Genomic DNA, 11840 nt, shown 5'->3' with positions numbered 1-11840 from the left:
ATTTTTGTTGGGGGTATCCATGCTTCGAGCTCAGGAAGGGATCCAAACGTCACTCTTGCTGCTGCTTTAATATTCACAGTTCTATCCAAATAATATTCACAGTTTTGTCCAATCTTCTCTTTATTGTTTTCCTCATCTTCTTGTTGTTATCATATATTCCTTTCTTTGTGACCTCTGAGGGAAGTTTCCATTTCACCCAGTGACCGCAGGGAAAGGATGCCGTGACTAATCCTGTTGCTTGTTATTATAGAAAAAATGGGGGTTATCTTTTACAGCCCAGCTCTCCATCAAGAGACTCCATGTCCCCTAAGTCCATTATTGGTCAGAGAGGAATGGACAGAGGCAGGAGGCAGCAGCAAGCAAGCAAGCAAGCAAGCAAGCAAGCAAGCAAACAAGCAAGGTGTTCAGTTTTCTTCTCCCACTGCAAGGAGGTGAGGATCCAGAAAAAAGGTGTGTAGGAGCTTCCAAAGACTTTAGAAATTGCCCAGCCCCTTAGCCAGAGACCACCCAAAAGCATCCTACAAGCATCACAGAAAGAAGCAGTCTACACAAAATATCCCCTTAAAACAGGATTTGAAGGTTTGTCCAAGATACCAGTACTTCCTTCTGCAGAGAAATATTTGGGGTCGTTAAGACTCAACATGGCTTCTGGATTGCTCTCCTGCACTCTTCCAGACATGGGGTTTATATCCTTATATGTGTGTGTGTTTACCTTGTGCACTTAGGAATGTTCACTTTATTTATGACACCTTTGAATTCTTATGACCCTATATATGGGAGATGGAATTACAAAGAATCCACTTTCTTAAGTTTCTGAAGGCTGCTTTTGCAGATACCAGCTGACACCAATCCCAGAATGCTCAGCGCCCAGGGACAGAGGAAGATGGGCAGTTACCAGCTCTCTGATCTATAAAGGGATCTGTCCATGATACAATGGGCAAAAGATGTGGGACACAATGTACAAATGATAAACTGGGAAAGGCTATGGAAAACAGATCTGAAATTTACTTTATTGGGGGGGGGGACTGTATGAAAATGATGTACTGGTGTTTTTTAACCCTGGTAAAACTAGCAAGAATGTATAGAACAAGTAACAATATATGTTAGAAATGTAAAATGGTAGAAGGTACCTTTTATCATATGTGGTGGAACTGTATGAAACTAAAAAATTCTGGGAAATGATATATAACAAAATAAAAAAAAATGTTTAAAATAACATTTACTTTAAAAAAACCTGGAAGCTTTTCTATTAGGCATTATAGGTACCCAGATTCCAAAAGACCAGAGGAAATTGTTTATGTATGCTACAATGGCCACCTGGATGTTACTAGCCCAGAGATGGAAGGACAAGACAGCCCCAACCAGAGAAGAATGGCAAATCAAATTGTGGACATGCCCAAGGATTAAGACATTCTGGGAGATGATTTATAATGAAATGAAAAAGGTACTTAAGTATACCTTCCCGAAGAAACCAGAGGCCTTTCTCCTGGGTATGGTCGGCCAACTGGTGCCAAAGAAGGATAGAACTTTTTTTATGTACGCAACAACAGCAGCAAGAATACTCATCGCAAAGTATTGGAAGACACAAGATTTACCCACCCGGGAAGAATGGCAGATGAAGTTGATGGACTATATGGAACTGGTGGAAATGACTGGCAGAATCCGAGACCAGGGAGAAGAGTCGGTGGAAGAAGACTGGAAAAAGTTTAAAGACTATTTACAGAAATACTGTAAAATCAACGAATGTTAGAAAAATGTTGGAATGAAGTTATATGGCTTTAGTAGAAATGTTATAAGGAACTAAGTACAAATAGATTATTAGTGTATTAAAGGGGAAAAAATAAGGTTATAATATGTTAAGATAATTATAGGACAGAAAACAGAGGAAGATGGAAAGGAATTGCTGAAACAATTAACTGAAGTGGAATACAAAAAGGGAGGTGTGAGGAGGTCGTTGAAACAAGTGAATGAAAGATAAGATATTGAAATTGTTTGATGTGTCTTAAATTGTTTTTGTTTTGTTTTGTTAGTTTGTTTATTTTTTATATAATTTTTATTGGTTTTCCAACACAAATTAAAAACAAAACAACACACAATACATAGACAAACAAAACATATAAACATGTATAATTTCAAACCTCTTTTTCATAAACCTTACTTCCCAGACTTCCCCTTACCTCCCCTTTTCTGCATCCCTCTTTTGAAATTTTTTCAACAACTCCTCACACCAATTGTCTAATTACTTATTTTCTTTTCTAGCTTCTTCTCATACTTAATCAATTGCAGCTATAATTCTATATTTTCCTTTCCCTTGACATTTTAGCACTCTTTAATTTTACAACAGTTCTTAAGATATACTTTAAATTTCTTCCAATCTTCTTCCACCGTCTCTTTTTCTTGGTCACGGATTCTGCTGGTCATCTCCGCAAGTCCCATATAGTCAATCACCTTGTCTGCCATTCTTCCAGCGTGGGTAGTTCTTGCGTCTTCCAATACTTTGCTAAAAGAATCCTTGCTGCTGTGGTGGCATACATAAAAAACGTCCTATCCTTCTTAGACACCACTTGGCCGACTATGCCCAGGAGAAATGCCTCTGGTTTCTTATGAAATGTACCTTCTTAATTTCATTATAAATCATTTCCCAGAAGGCCTTAATCCTCGGGCAAGTCCACCAAAGGTGGTAGAAGGTACCTTCAGTCTCATTACATTTCCAACCTTTATTATTGGGCAAATGATAAATTTTTGCAAGCTTGACTGGGGTCATGTACCACCTGTAAATCATTTTCATAATATTTTCTCTTAAGGCATTACATGCTGTAAATTTTATACCAGTGGTCCATAACTGTTCCCAGTCAGCAAACATAATGTCATGACCAATGTCTTGTGCCCACTTAATCATAGCTGATTTAACTGTCTCATCTAATGTATTCCATTTCAACAGCAGGTTATACATTCTTGACAAATTCTTAGTATTGGGTTCTGTTTTGTTAGTTTAATGTCTTAGTGTTAGTGTTATGTAGTGTCTTTGTTTTTGTATTGTACTGTATTGTTTTGTTTAACTTTTTTTTCTTTTGTAGTGTTTAAACTGTTAATAAATATTTTTTTTAAAAAAAATCAAATTAATGGACTATGCTGAAATGGCAAAAATAACTGGGAAGCTCAGGAATCAAGATGACAAGAAATTTAAAAAAAGAATGGGAAATGTTTATAATGTACAGACAAAATGATTGCAAACAGGTTAAAATATTAGCAGGATTTTAAGTACGCTGGTAGTGTAACTGATCATTTAGATAATTTAGAATGATGAAAAATTGGAGAAGTGTTGATATGCAGTTGAAAACAGAATCAAAAGAACCCATGGAGGGGATGGAGGGAAGACAGGAAATTCAGAGTAAGCTCTTTATTTTGATTTTGCACTGTTTTTCAGTTGTATATCTTTTTGTTATTTTCTTTTTCTTTTGAAAATCAAATAAAAAGATTTATTAAAAGGGGGGATCCGTCCCCTGAGAAACAGCGGTATCAACAATGGGAGTAGGAAGAGGTCCTTGAGCTATTGCAGTCCTGAGTCATTTCAGCCTTTGTAGGTCAAAACCAGCACTTTCAATTGGGTCCAATTCAAAGTTCTTTAGCTAGGAATAGATGACCCTCAGGGACCATTCCAACTTTACAATTCTAGGGTTCTCTGAATTGCTCCATTTTGACCTGGAAGTGAATTTATCTAGTATTGCTTTTCTGGACTGGGACACCAGGATTTAAATTCCCAGCCAGCCATGAAGCTCACAGGATGATCCTGGGCCAGTCACTCACTACCTTTCAGTCTAGCCTACCTCACAGGGTTGCTGCCAGGGCGAAATGAAGAGGGGGAGAACTGTGTTCCCCACCTTGAGCTTCCTGGCAGTTCGGACCCCTTGAGGGTACACCAAGAAGATGCAGACTCTACAACCCCAACAATCTGTTGACAATTGGGGGCCTTGGCACCAGGTGATTCACCCCCTTAGTAATCCTCCTGTGTGTTAATTTAGCAAAAGTTACACCTTTTTCTGTGGCATCACAATTTAGGGAGGATATTGACAAGCTGGAAGGTGTGCAAAGGAGGGTGACCAAGATGATCAAGGTTCTGGAAATGAAGCTGTATGAGGAATGGTTGAGGGAGCTGGGTAGGTTCAGCCTGGAGAAGAGGAGCCTGAGAGGAGATATGATACCCACACTCAAATATCTTATGGGTTGTCATGTGGAAGATGGAGCAAGCTAGTTTTCTCCTGCTCTGGGGTGTAGGGCCCAAATCAATGGATTCAGCTCCCATGAATGGAGATCCCAACTGAACTCTGGGAAGATCTTTTTGAAGGAAAGAGTTGTTTGACCGTGGAATGGACTCCCTCAGAAGGTGGTGGACCCTCCTTCAGTGGAGAATTTTAAGCAGAGATTGGATGGTCACCTGTCAGAGATTCTTTAGCTTGGACTAGTTGACGCTCAGGCAACCTTCCAACTCTATAATTCTAGGATTCTCTAATGATAATTGCAAACTTGCTGCATTTTGACCTGGAAAGGAGATGGGTCTAGCATGGCTTCCCTCCCACTCTCACCAGCTGCCCCGCCGAACCTCCTTCAGATATGGGCCAATTCCCAATGCCACGGGTTTGCACAGAAGCACCTGCCAGTTACTCCCAATTCAAAACAAAGTCACAGTATGGAGAGGAACTGGCAGAGCCGCCACCCCAACCCTGCACCCCTTTTCATAGAAGGCACCACCACACAGAGGTTTCCAATGCTTGCATTTATTGAAATGAAAAGCTTAAGCAAATAAGCAGGTGAATCCAATCCTAAACCCAGTTACAAAGATGCCAGCCTCACTGAGCACAGCAGGGCTTGCTCTGGAGTAAATGGGCAGAAAGGATTGGGCAGGGATGGATCCTTCCCAGAAGCGCCTTCAGCAGCAGCAGCAGCAGCTGTGAGCAAAGAGGTTTCTGCAGAGGTGCAGTCAAGGCAGCTGCATCTCCATAGAAGAAATGGGGTGGTCTTCCGTTCATCAGAGGTGATGCGTGATGGGTCTGCTGTAGAGTTAAATGAAAAAGAGAGGAAGCACCATGAATACGGGTGGGAGGGTGCTCATAACAGACCAGGGACCCCCTGAAGACCAAAGAGCTGGATGCTATCAGAGTTGGGAGTTCATGGTGGTTGTGGTGGTTTGAGTTGGTTAGAGTGTGACTTTCTGCTGAATCTTCAGAGGTTGGGAGAGTTCTCCATCCCAAACTCAAATTCCTCCTTACATGGTCTGGGGCTGATAAACCAAAATATCTGGTGGTCACCTGATGGACAAAGGCTGCCCTCTATGCTTTCAAAAACATTTTTTCACATGGGGCTTGTTCTCAAGCTCCTGTTTTCTAAGCTCCAGGTGGCTCCAAATGTCTTTGGGGAATTCTCAAGATCCAAACCAAAAACAGTCATTTGGGAGAATTTAGTGAGTGCCTCCCCTGTGGCGGTTTAGGGTCAAAGGCAGGGAGAAGAAAAAGAGCTGTAACTCTCAGGCCTTTGGGGTCGTGTCTTTTTGAGCTGCCACAGACGTATTTCCAGGCACAGGTATGGTTTTGCCTATAACTCACCTTAGCTGCGCTTGCAGCAACGCCTGTCTCCCGAACACTTCCCAATCTCTTTCTCGCCTTTGTTGCAGGTTTTTCTGCAGCTGCCCCCATTGTTCTGGCAATCCTGGGTGGGACGTTGAGCTCCGGTGAAATCTGCAGGTGAAAGTGAGGAGAAAAGTCCAGTATATCTGAAGGAGTGTCTCCACCCCCATCATTCTACCCGGACACTGAGGTCCAGCTCTGAGGGCCTTCTGGCGGTTCCCTCACTGAGAGAAGCCAAGTTACAGGGAACCAGGCGGAGGGCCTTCTTGGTAGTGGCACCCTCCCTGTGGCACACTCTCCCACCATGTGTCAAAGAGAACAACAACTACCAGACTCTTAGAAGACATCTGAAGGCAGCCCTGTTTAGGGAAGCTTTTAATGTTTGATGTATTACTGTATTTTAATATTTTTTTGGAAGCCGCACAGAGTGGCTGGTGAAGCCCAGCCAGTTGGGCGGGTATAAATAATTTATTATTATTATTATTGTTATTGTTGTTGTTGTTGTTGTAAACTAAGAGACTCAAATGCAACTACCAAGGAGAGGATCTACCTGGGAAGGCTGCTCCATCTCCCAGGACTGGCCTTTTACACCTTCCACCCTTTGTTCCTCAACAATCCCGTTAGCCAGGACATCTGGAGGGCACCAGGTTGGGGGAGGCTGGTGCAAGATGAATGCAGGAAAGGGGGCTGGGATGGAGAGTGAGGCCCTCCCCCTCCCCCATGCACCTTCAGCAGGGGGGGGCTGACCCAAGGCATTCACTGGCTTCCCTGGGGGCCGCTAGCAACCTGGGAGAGAGAAGCCCCTTTGCCCAGGAAACTGGCCCACTCTCTTCCCCACCACAAAGCTGAATCTACTGAAATGTGTTATTGCAGATTTTATAGCAACAGCTTCTTTGGATTCCATATTTTGGGATTGGGATGACAATCAGATCCCAAGAGCTTGGTTGCTGCATCAGGCCAAAGGGGACTCATCAACCTAGTCTTCACAGTGGCCAATCAGATGCCCCATTTGGGAAGTTCTCAAGGGGGACAGAGGGGCAAGAGAATTGCCCACCCATCCCTTTGGGATTCCCTGCAAGTGGGATTCAGATGCAGGTTTAAAAGGAATAAAGCGAAGAGCTGTGGAGCTCAGAGAAGAAGCATCTGAGAAGAAGGCCATACCTGGAGCCACCAGCATCAGGAGGAGGAAGGCGAGAGAGAGGAGGCAGAAGATCTTCATGGCTGGAGGTTGGTGAGAATCCTGGAGATGCCTGAAGCCAAGTGGAAGAGTAGTTGACAGTGGAAGGAGAGGTCCCTCTACTTATAGGAGGATGGAGGACTGATGAAACCTTGTGGGAAACCAAATGTGTCTTACAGCATAGATGTCACAATCTCTTTGGGGCAGAAGAAGATGAGAATTGCTTTCTGGATTTGAGTAACGCCCTTGTGCAAAACCACATATGGAAGAATGACCACAAACCAGGCTAGTGTCACTGACTGACAAAGAGAAGCAGAGAGAGTTGTTTCTGAAACTAGGGCTTTGGAGAATTAATTTCCCAGCTATGCATTGAGTTTACCATGAAGTTAATAGAGGAAAAGCACGTTCTTGGAGGAGAAGGCGATCAGGGCTGCTTCTCACATGTGTGTTTCTGGTAGCCTTCTTGTTACCATTCCCAACAATGGTTGACTCTTGCAGGCTGCTGGCCTGATCCAGCAGGGATCTCCTTATACCCTTTTTCAGAATTAAGGTTTCTTCAGATAATGCATTTGAAAAAGATCCTTCACAGCACACAGTTAAAGAATAGCGTTTGCTCCTACAGGAGATAGTGCCACCAAATTAGATGGTTTTGGAAGGTTCTTATTTGTGGGTTATCAATGGCTACTGGTATCCCACTGTATGGGTTTGGGTTCATGTGACTGGGGAACCGCCTTGGAAAATTCAAAGAAGAGTCAGTTTGGAAGGATGATTCTGTTCTGGTTCACATACTGTTGTGGAAACTGCAAATTATCTGGGCAGGCTTTTAACGGCCAGCTGAATTGAATGTCTCCCATTTCCCTGGCAAAAACACAAGGAGGGCCCCATTGAAGAATGACAGTTCTTAGAGATTCTTACAGTTTGTTTCAACTTTGTATTTCAATGTTTGATGAGTGCCAACCCCCCACCCCCGGCTTATTTGTAAATAAATTAATATCCATATGTCGTTCTTCTATTTCCCATTTTTTGGGTTTTTTTGGATGCTGAAGGTTCTTTGCTATTGCCCCCTCATCAGTGACGAGCAATTATTCTTCAACATCTACTTCATTGGACTCGTCATGTGGTTTAGATGCCTGATTATCGTCTTTCAAAGCAACTACTCCATTCCCAACTTCACAATGGAAAACATAATGATGGTGGACAACAAAAGAAATGTCCACTGTGGCAGAGAGCGAGAATGCAAGTCTCGCAGTCCTTGTTGGGATGGGGAACAAAGGGGGAAGATGGGAGATCTGGACACAGGTCACATCACAGCCTTCACCAACCTAGTGCCCTCCAGATGTTTGGGTCTTCTACTCCCATCGCCCCATGCAGGACCATGTGAGGCTGTGGCTGCTCGGAGATTTTGCATTTCTATGCCGCTTCTTTGTCTCTTGTTGGTTTACAAAAGAGAGTGTGAGCTTAGGGGAGAGAGCAAGGGGTGCTGGACCAGACAGGCCTTTGGGCTGGTCCGTTTCAGGGCTCTTCTCCTGCAAAGTCCTTCAAATCCACATCTCATACCATCATTTCCACCTGGGCTTTCTCTCCATCATCTGCAACTCAATGGCTTGTCTCCGAATTCCTGATTCCTCTCCTCTCCCTGGACAGTGGTGGAAATTGGTCTTCCAAATTTCAGTGGCGCCTGGTGCAAGGACAAAACTCAGCACCCCTCCCCACACACCTCATGTGGGAAAATACTGCCCTAACCCCATCTCTGCCCCAGGAACCACCAAATCTGATCCGGAGATTCATTCCAATCTTTAGAGCAGATTTTGTGGGTGCCTGGGGGAGTCTTCAGGAGAGAGGCAGAAATCTCTTGCCTAACAGGACAGCAGCCTTGGACACAACCCAATCATTCCAGCACCAAACTGTTCCATTGACCTTCCAAGCCCTCGATCAGACTCTATATCCATTTTTCCAAAGGAAGGGAAGGTTTTACTCTCTTTTTCCAAATTTTCTGAATGTGTGTGTTGTGCTGTTTGCATTTTACTTGTAGTGCTGAAGCAACACTTGGTTTTGATATTGTTGGCAATGGCAGGCATTGGTATAAAAATGTGTGCACTGTTGTGAATTTATGTGTCTGTGGGAGGGAGATGGGGGCTCAAAAGTGAGGGTCACACTCTCATATTATTCCGGGGGAGGAGTATTAGGGCCGGCCGTGAGCTGTTGGTCTGTGCTGTGTCCTGTCCTGTGAAACTTCCAGGGCATCTGCTCATCTTTTGCAACCTACACAGACATGGGATGTCTTCAGCATCCTTTCCCAAGAGGCTGAAGTGCAAGATGCATCAGGCAAGGTGGGGAGCCTGTGGTCTCACCGCTGAGTTCTGTTTCCTCACCATGTCTGGCTCCAAGGCAGACAAATATTGCTCCATGATCAGCGAATGTCCACAGGCAGCAAAGGTGTATGAAGTAACAGGCAGCTGCTTCCGTGAAACACAGTGGAATTGGGAATTGGCCCAGATCAGAAGGAGGTTGTGGGAGGGGGGAGAGAGAGGTGTGTGAGAACGGGGGACAGCAATGCCAGGTCAAAATGGAGCAAAATGGCATTTATCATAGAATCCTAGAGTTGAAAGGGACCCCGAGGGTCACCTAGTCCAGGCTAAAGAATCCATGACAGATGGCCATTCTATCTCTGCTTGATAACCTCCATTGAAGAAGAGTCCACCACCATATTTAAAAAGAAATAATTATTAGGTTTTACAGCAAATTTTGACACAATCACTGCTGGTAAAATAATCACAATACTGTATAAATTCCCAATTACCCTCTCCCCCACGATTTTTCCCAACTTCCCCTTCTGGTTTATAACACATTCATTTCTTCTGCTTATCATCTAATCCCTAATGTAATAAAATGAACAATTATACATTATAATTATCTTCTTACTATCTTAACCACATATTCATGTTTTCTATTTATATTTTGTTGGTTGTAAGTGTTTAGTCAAACCCTGCAAGTGATTCCATTTCCTTACATTGTTTCTTTAAATACATAGCAAAATGTTCCCAGTCTTATTTAAAAATCTCTATTGTCCTTATCTTTAAGTCAGCTTTGACATTTCAGCATATTCCATCTGTTTTTCTTGCCATTGTTCTTCTGTTGGCATTTCTTGGCTTTTCCACCACTGAGCTAATAAAGTTCTAGCCGCTGTTGTAGCATACATAAATAATTTCTTCTTGTCTTTTGGCAAATCTTGACCTGTAATGCCTTATAAAAAAGTTTCTCATCTTTCAACAAAGGTTATCTTAAACGTTCTTTTCATTTCATTACAGATCATATCCCAATAATTTTTAATTATTTTACACTTCCACCACATGTGAAAGAATGTACCTTCCTTTTCTTTACAGAGTTCACCACCTTCTGAGGGAGTCCATATCACTGTCAAACAAGTCTTACCCTCAGAAAGATCTTTCTAATGTTCAGTCAAAATCTCCATTCGTGGAATTTGAATCCATTGGTTTGGTCCCTACCTTCCGGAGCAGGGTAATAATAATAATAATAATAATAATAATAATAATAATAATAATAATAATTTTATTTATACCCCGCCCATCCCATGTCAGAAAACTGGGCTCAGGGCGGCTAGCAACAAATCTATAACACTTAATTGATGCAACAACAACAAAAAAGCATAAAATACAGTATAAAATGTGAATAACAATAAATTCAAAAAAAAATTTAGGGGGGAAATCCATCCAATAAACATTAGATGATCACCAGGGCTAGCGGCTAAATTAGTCCTATTGGGTCAGCGAGGAGACCAGGGGAGAATTAGCTGTGGGATCCCAGAGCGGGTAATCTTCATAAAAAGGAGAGGGGGAGGGAAGGAAGGAGAATAAAAGATCAGGCTAAGTTCAGATTGAAAGCCAGGTGGAATAGCTCCATCTTACAGGCCATGCTGAAGGAAGTCTGCTCTATCTTACATGAGGCAGCCCTTGAGATATTTGAAGATGGTTCTCAGATCTCATTTTATCCAAGCTAAGCATGACCTACCCCATTCCTCCATTCCACCATTCCTCACCAGGCTGGATCCTCTTGTTCGCGTTCTTCTGCACACCTTCCAGGTTGTCAACATCCTTCTTAAATGGTGGTGCCCAGAACTGTGTGGGGAAAGGTGGAAGAGACACAGGTGTTTCATTATGGGAGGTAAGGTGGATTCATAGAGGAGTTTGATGGGGACATTGGGTGGAGCTGAGTGTCGGGAGATTCAGGAGAGATAAAAGAAAGGACCTTTTCATTCAGCATATAGTTAAACTATGGAACTCACTTCAACAAGAAGCAGGGATGACCAGCCAGCTGCATGGCTTTCAAAGCAGATTGGGCAAACTCATGACTTGATCTGCCTTTCAATGGCAACTTGCCATGATGGCTTCTTCCTGCCTCTTCCTGGAAATGGCACTTAGGGCCACAGTTGTGACCAGCAGCCACCCGTATCCTACAAGGAAGGCCTTTTCAAACCCTTCTAAGGTGGCAGCTTCCACTATGTTTGAAGGAGCATAGTAAATACTTTAACAGTGTGCTGTGAAGGACCTCATTTACAAATGCATCATCTGAATAAATTTTAACTCTGCAAAGGGCATTAGGAGAACTTTGCTGGATCAGGCCAACAGCCTACAATATTCAAACATCTTGTTCTCACAGGAATAACCAGAAGCCAATGGGAACAAAATTTGGGAGCAGCAGGAACCCCCTGGCTTCTGATTCTGAGAACTGGAGTTCAGAGGCCAAGAACAGAGGGAGAATGTAGCCCTGACGGCCAGTAGCCCTGATAGCGCTCTCCTCCAAGAAATAAAATATCTGTAATCTCAAGGCATTCTTGGGAAATTCCTTCATCAAGGGCAGCATATTTGAAACAACCCAATTCCCTCTCTTTGACTGTCAGTGAGGCTACCTAGGTTTGTGGTCATTCATCCATATGTGGTTTTGCACAAGAGCATTACTCAAATCTAGACAGCAATTCTCATCTTCTTCTGCCCCACAGGGATTGTGACATCTATCCTGTAAAA

The 11840-nt window shown here is 43.1% G+C and overlaps 1 long non-coding RNA gene across 1 annotated transcript; it reads right to left on the bottom strand.

Annotated features, from left to right (window-relative positions):
- Nucleotides 1-4759: 4759 nt before the first annotated feature.
- On the bottom strand, nt 4760-6938 carry LOC309366217. Its single transcript, XR_014166583.1, has 3 exons — nt 6783-6938; nt 5601-5732; nt 4760-5051 (listed from the first exon to the last, which is right to left on the bottom strand). It is a non-coding gene; the product is annotated as an uncharacterized lncRNA (long non-coding RNA).
- Between the last annotated feature and the right edge of the window lie 4902 nt (nt 6939-11840).

This window comes from Podarcis melisellensis (assembly GCF_964234715.1).
Source record: "Podarcis melisellensis genome assembly, chromosome: 3".
NCBI lineage: Eukaryota > Metazoa > Chordata > Lepidosauria > Squamata > Lacertidae > Podarcis > Podarcis melisellensis.
Note: the sequence above shows the minus strand (reverse complement) of the source record. Positions and strands in the feature narration are given on the sequence as shown.